Source organism: Phyllostomus hastatus, unplaced genomic scaffold (genome assembly GCF_019186645.2).
Source record: "Phyllostomus hastatus isolate PE091 unplaced genomic scaffold, TTU_PhHast_1.1 phas_scaffold_501, whole genome shotgun sequence".
Classification (NCBI taxonomy): domain Eukaryota; kingdom Metazoa; phylum Chordata; class Mammalia; order Chiroptera; family Phyllostomidae; genus Phyllostomus; species Phyllostomus hastatus.
This window is the reverse complement of record NW_025334033.1, coordinates 40,517,648-40,525,506: the sequence shown is the minus strand read 5'-3', so window position 1 is coordinate 40,525,506 and position 7,859 is coordinate 40,517,648.

Below are 7,859 nucleotides of genomic sequence, written 5' to 3'. Positions count from 1 at the left end.
CTATTGTACATCCGTATGGGGGAAAATCCTCAAAAAGTCGATTCCCTCTTTGACACCATATTCAAAAATTAATTAAAGATGGCTCAGTGTAAATGTTAAATTAAAATATTTAAACTTATAGAAGAAGACATGGGGAACATCTTCCTGACCTTGGGGTTGATAAAACTTTCTTAACTAGAATACAAGAGAACAACCATCAAAGAATAAAAACATAATTGGACTTAATTGAAATTAAGAACTTTTATTAAAAACATCAGTTTGATACTAGTCAGGGGGCTTAGTTGATTAGAGTGTCACCCTGATACACCAAGGTTGTGGGCTTGATCCTCACTGAGGGCACATACAAGACCCAATCAATGAATGTATCAATCAATAAGTGGAACAACAAATCTCTCCCCCCCTCCCCCCACTGCCTCCTTTCCTCTGTCTCTTTAAAACCAATAAATTTAAAACAATTTTCGAAATATCAGTTTGAGAGCAAACAGGCAAGTCACAAAACTAGGATAATATTTTGCCTATCTATCTATGACAAAGGGTTATATCAGAATGAATAAAGAACTCACACAAATAAGATAAGACAAAAAGCCCACACATAAACCATTTAAAGAATGGGAAAAAGGCTTGAACAAGCATCACACAAAAGAGAATATCCAAATAGCTAATAAGCATATGGAAAGATGGTCAACATCACTATTCATCAGGAAAACAAAAAATAAAACCACAGGAAACTATTATGTATCTAAAACTTAAAAGACTCAAAACACTAAGTATTGGGAAGGATGGGGAGCAGGTGGAACTCTCATACAATTGCTGCTGGGAGTATAACTTTAGAAAACTATTCAGCAGTGTCTATTAAAGTTAAACATACACCTACTCTATGATTCAGCAATTCTACTCTAGGTATACGACCAAGGGAAATGAGTATGTATGCCCAATGAAGACTATAAGCAAGGATGTCATAGCAGCTTTACTCAATACAGTAAAAAACTAGAAACAACTCACATATCCATCAGCAGGAGGATGGATTACTAATCTATTGTATATTCATATAATGTAATACAAAACAATAAAAAAAAGACAACACACAACAACATGGATGAATGCAGATGTTATGTTGAGCAAAGGAGGACATCATAAAACAGTTTGATTTCCTTTATACCAAATTCAAGAACAGGCAAAGTGAATCGATGTTGACAGAAGTCAAAAGAGGGATTGGGGTGGGTGGGTGAGGGGGCAAGAGAGAACTTTCTGAGGAAATGAAGATGTTTTGTATCTTGATCTGGATGGTGGTCACTCAGATGTATACATGTGCAAAAAGTCATTGAGCTGTACACTTCAGATTTTTACATTTTCCTGTCTCATATCTATTTTAGACATAATTTAAAGATGCTAAACATTAATTATAATGACATTTAAAATTAGCCACATTTTCCCAGCCAGAATGGTAAAGATTAAATAGTATAGATAGGCATTTGAGGAAAGACAGTATATTATATACTGTCAAGGGGGGCGCAAAAGGGCACAAATTTTGAAGGATAATTTAGCAATATTCATCAGAATTTTAATATACATTCCCTTTGACTCAGTAATTTTACTTTTAGCAATTTACCCTATTAAAATAGTCACAAGTATTCAAAGACATGTGTGTAAAAACAGTCATGGAATCATTATTTAGAAAAGAAAAAGTTTGGCAAAAAGACATGTCTATCAATAAGAGAATAGTTATATAAATTTTTTAAATCCATGAAATATCTTATAGCCATTAAAAAGCTTGAGGTACACGATATATTTTGACCTACTAGAAGTGAGACTAAGAACTGGGTCAACAGAGGTGGGAAAGCTTAGGCTTATAGCCTCCATTCCATCATATATCCAGTCACCCACAATCCCTTACCTCAATTTCTTTATTAGTAAAATGGAGTTAATAATATTCCTCTCACCCATCCCATAAGTGAGGACCAAATGTAAGAAGCCCTTTGAAAAATAGAAAGCATTATAGAAGTGCAAGCTATTATTTCGGAAAATATTCTTTTATTTTTTTTAATGTTTACTTACTGATTTTTCTTTTCTCTTTTCTTTCCTCCTTCATTCCTTTTCTTTTTCTTCTTTGTTTTTCTTTTTTGAGAGAGAGAGAGATTAATATGCATTTATTGGTTGATTCCTATATGTGTCCTGACTGCAGATCAAACCTGGGATTACAGGGCACAATGCTCTAACCAACTGAACTACCCTGCCAGGGCTGAAAAACATTCTTTTATTAAGCAAAACTTTGCATCTATCTATCTTAAATTACCACTCAGTTCAGATTTCCTTTCCTTATCATGTATTTATGATGTCAGTGTTTCTAAAATGTGGGCAACAAACAAATGTCTACCAAAATGGATGTGGAAAAATTATTAAAAACACTAATCCCTGTCCCCAACTTATCAAAATTTTGGAACCTCTGATTTAGATGGACATCGGCATTTAGTCGATCTTTCCCCTTTCATTGAGAAATGTCTGGGCTGAATCCCTTTAAAGGTAGCGAGTTCGGCTTTGATCTGTCTTGGCTTAAGTTTTCCCCTCACTGCAGGAGTCAAATAGGCTGGTCAAGTAGTACAAATGGTGCCCCCACTTACTCAACCCCAACGGGAGCCAAAGAACATTCAATGAAAGGAACAATGTGATTGCCACTTTGTAGGCAAACATGAACCCAGTTTAGCTTTCAGGACTGGAGCTGTTGGAAAACACCATCTCCAGGGCAGCTGCTTTGGCTACTGTCCCCAATTAACTCAGCAGAGTCTCAAAAATAGAAGGCAACCTCTGTTCTGTTATATAATAAACAGTTCTTTATTTGAAATGACAATATTTACTTCTCCTATACTGAACTCCAGCAGCCTACTGAGCAGTGGGCAAACAGTAGAAAAGCCTAAAATGGAAACTTGAGAAAGCAGTTTAGCTAGTAGTTTACTCTAACTTCCTAACTTGACCAACAGGTAATTAGGAGACTCCCCTCCATGTTTCTCTCACATGTTATCTAGTTTGTACAGGATCATGGGTTCCATGTGACATTTTTTCTTACCACCATGCATATCTTTCTTGTTTTGGTGAGTCCTGAAACATGCAAAACAGATGTGAGATAGTGAGTTCTCCAACACCCAAGTGTTCAAGCAGAGCTGGGGGGTGTCTCATCAAGAGTGTTTTCTGAGGTACTCTACTTATAGTGGCAGGTTCAACAACTTACTTCTTGGCCTCTTCCAGCAGTAAAGAGTCTGGTGTCTATGTTCCCATGATCTCATTTTCAAATGGTATTTAAAGGAAGAAAAATAATAAGTTATGATTATTAACCTTTTCCATTATTTAATCTCCCTCTTAAAAGCAAGAAGGCGCCCTGGCGCCTTGGCTGGCATAGCTCAGTGGATTGAGTGCAGGCTGTGAACCAAAGTGTTACCAGTTTGATTCCCAGTCAGGGCACATGCTTGGGTTGAAGACCAGGTCCCCAGTGGGGGCCACGTGAGAGGCAACCACACATTGATATTTCTCTCCTCTCTTTCTCCTTCTCTTAAAATAAATAAATAAATAAGCAAGAAGGCATGATTCATGTGGTTGTATTCTTTCTTGAAAAACCTTTTCTATACCTTTATAAGCAACAAATGGACACTACTTGTGGTGTAGACAGACACTTTTAACTTCCTTTTAGACTTTATTTTGGATTCCTTGTATTATATTGTGGCAACTCCCCAGAGTACTTCCATTTCTTGAAGATCTTGGGGGAGGGGGGCCCAATTGGGTTACTCTATTCTAAAGGGGCCATGCACATTGCCAGATGTTTTAAAAACATTCGATTTTTAATGTGGCATTCAGGAGAAAACCAGCTCCTTGTTTTCTATCATGCTCCTACACACTGTTCTTTGGCCAATGAGATTTGCTTAATTTTTGTGACTGGTGCTTGGATTTTCTTCTGGGATTTTTCTTTCTTGTCTCATTTTCCTGGTCTGGTGTCACTTTCCTGCTAAGCCATTCAGCAGAAGCAATAACTTGGGAAGGAAGACAAAAGATTTCCTATCTAATTATTACCTGGGAACATTTTAATTCCTACAAAATTCTTCAGAAACCCGAAGAGTCTCCTCCCTAGTAAAAGCCCATTTTAAGCCCTGGTTGGCGTAGCTCAGTGGATTGAGAGCAGGCTGCGAACCAAAGTGTCAAAGGTTTGATTCCCAGTCAGGGCACATGCCTAGGTTGCAGGCCACAGCCCCCAGCAACTACACATTGATGTTTCTCTCTCTCTCTCTCTCTCTCTCTCTCTCTCTCTCTCTCTCTCTCCCTCCCTCCCTTCCCTCTCTAAAAATAAATAAATAAAATCTTCTTTTTGAAAAAGCCTAATCTAAAAGTCCTCTTTCACAAATCATACAAAGAAAAGTAAATTCTGGTTAGGTCAATGTTTGGAGTTTAAACTTTATACCCTCTGACAGAACCTTCCTTTTTTTTATGCTGCTACCTCAGGCAAAGCAAATGTTTCTCCTCAAAGAATAGCCTAGGAACATTAAAATTTCCCATTAAAATTTCCCAGGATGCTTGTTAAAATGCAAATTCCAGGGCCCCAATTCAAACCTAGGGAATCAAAACCTCTAGGCATAGGGAGGGCCCAGTAAAGCTGCATTTTTACAAATGCCTCAGGTCATTTGCATGCCCCCTGAAATTTATGGAGCACTGCCCTCAATATTAACCAAATCCTAATTTTCTGGGATGTCTAGTATTTCTTCTACATAAGCCAAAGAAGGAATTATAAGCATTGAGAGTATAGGCCAAATCTTGTCATAGAATATGTATTCTATCATAACCCTGTTTATGAACACTTAGCAGCTTCTCTGTGGGACAGTTAAGCTGTAGTAATTACCTCATGGTTCTGTAATCTAGATGTCTCCTCCCACATGACATTTGCACCAACTGAGACTATGGTTTATTTCCAGGATGGAAGAACTACCAGGCCTTTGTGAACTGAAGTCTCTTCATGTTACATTTTCTTTTTCTTGGTGATTTAAAGACACTTAGGAAATTTTTCTGGTTCTTGAACCTGAAAAAAATCTTGAACCTGAATTATATAGTCTAAATTAAAGAGAATAACATTTTATTCCCCTTAAGGACTAAGGAGAATTTATAAGAACTAAGTCCAAATCACTTTAATCATGGTCTCTTTATGGCAAAGTGCTTTTTAGATAAGTTGTGAAGGATCTAGGATTAATAGCTCTATTCCCCAAACTGCCTCTGACTATAATTCCATGGGCAAATTATACAATCTCTTTACCATATTTTTGTAATAGGGATAATCACTCTGTAATAAGAATAATATCCTTATTACAAAATTCCAAGGAGATGAATAAGATCTGGCTTGTAACATGTTAAAGGTTGTTGAGTGAGGGATCCTATAAAAAGTGTAAATTATTAGTACTCCTTTTATAGGCCTTTAATGAGTTATCGACCTGTCAGTGATGAACCTGCCTCTTGAAATATTCCACTTCCAGTTTTTCAGACTTACTGCAGTGACGTGCTCTGCTCTTAAATTTTCCCAGAGTATTTTGGGGAGCTTTAAAATTTAGTCAAAAACCAGAAGAGGCAGCACTACCTTCCTCCCATTCAAGCACTCCTAGGGCTACAGTGCCTGTATCTTTCTTTACCTTGACTTTGTATTGACTAGATTGATTGGACTTACTAAACCATTTGGGCCATCAAAGCCTCAAGTACTTTGGGTTAGCTAAAGTATCAAAAAGTCCACTAGCTTATTAGCAGTAAACCTTAATGTGGAAAGGTGATTAGAAATAAATTATTTACTTGATGTCATTCTGGGTTGTGAAATCATCCTACCCATCTATATTTCCAGCTGCTAGTATGCAGACTGTTTTTAAACATTTTTGCTCACCCAGAATTAAGCATTTTTGAGAATCTAACTAGAAACAGAACCAAATCAACACATCTGCATATTACAATCATTAAATCCTTTAGACTTTTTCAATTTGCAGTGGGAGAAGGAATTTTTTAGTATCATTGAGTTTACTGTTTGCATCTGATTATCACAAATAGTTACCTTATTTTCAAAAGTTTATTTTACAAGGAAAAAATATGTAACTTTTATGTGAGAAGAAAAACCTGAAGAAACAACTAAAATCTGCCCTGTCTGATAAACAGATAAAATGGACTGACAGATAGACAGGAAAGTAAGATAGGAATGCATGTTAACTTTGGTGAGGCTGCTCCCCTTGGACTGTAGACCCATATGGGAAAAAAGTTTCTGGAACTGAGCAAATGATAAATCACTATTGAGAAGTCCCTTGCAGAGTTACATGAAAGAAAAATATTTATATCCACCTTGACGGTAGCTAAAAAGGGATCTGGGGATAGTTCAGAAGCTTGGGTTTGGTTGACTTAATTTCTTGAACAAATATGAGGATTAAACATTCACAAATGTTCCTAATATTTTGTGAACAAGGAAGTGAGATATTAGCACTCTTTTTTCAGTGTTGTATCTACCATCATAGCATCTGTCATTTAGCCTTAACTTTAAGCCTTTTGGAAGAATCGATATATTCTGATTTGAGAGTTTCCTCCACATGGTAAAAATAAAATGTGAAATTTCAGTAACTGGCATGAAAAATTTTAGTAGTACCCAGGAAGTTTCAGAAACTAGAGCTTTTACATAATATGGAAGTTTTAATGTTTTGAAGGTTCAGTAAATTATGTAGTGTAGAAGAGTGAAGTCTAAATTACCCACTCAGAAGGGTAACCTTATAGCCCACATGTCTGGATCCATGTATGCAGATGGACAGATACACTTCATTTCTCCTGGGAAGTTAAGTTCTAAAAAGCTATCACTCAGAACAGACGGTTTTATGATTGCATGAAAAGAAAAGGAAAGATGACAGAGTTGCTATAAAAATGAAAGGCCTTTGGAGCATTAGCAGCTGAAAACATTATAGCTTCAATGAAGATAGGAAACAAAAATCAGCTTAAAACTGCAAATTAAAAAAAAAAAACTTACCCAGAAGGTTTGAAGCATATGGACACCCACCCAGTTTGCAACGAGGGCAATGGGAGCCCCAGACTTTAGCTTATTAAAGATGACCTTTCCCCTCTCTAAAATTTCAAAGCTGACGTTTCAAGTGCTGAGCAGACTGTGTGCCATATGTAACATGACCTCAGCTCCACTCTGCCGGAGCACTGATGGCATCACTAATGAGAGGTGAAAGGTCTTTTTCTTGCAGCTTTTTCAGAAACCCACCAACTCTTGCCTGTAAAGCTCCCCCCCCCCCCGCCTTGATTTCAAGAGAACTGCATTTAATACACAGCCTCCAAACACTTTTATTACCGGTCGATTTGCTTATAGCCACAGCCAAATGGCAGGATGTACAATCACATGCAGAAGAAAATATTTATTTTGACTCAGAAGGCAAAGGGATTAAGAGAACATTGTATTAACCTTGCCTTTCATCTATGTTTTAAAGGGAAATTCTCCAGAGGCATCCATTGAAGTTCTTTTTTTTTTTTAATAAAGACTATCAAAGACTTTTAAGAGACCAGGTGTGTGTTTATCTGAAGGGAGGAGAGAAAGGGAAGAAACTATATTAGGGGGAAAAGGCAGTTTTCCTCAAGGCCGCTTTAGAGAATGCAAAAAAATATATATGTGCAGGAATCTGTTACAGACATTCTACCAGCTAGCGCCCCCCGCCCCCTTTTTCTGCTGCTTGGAAACAAAATAGCTTTTTTTTCTAAGCAGGTTGTTATCATATTCATGGCATGGTCAATTTCCGTTTGCCAAGAAAATATTTAGGCTGATCAAAGAAATTACAAAATCGGGTGAATAGAAACAGACGTTCCCACAAGAGAAG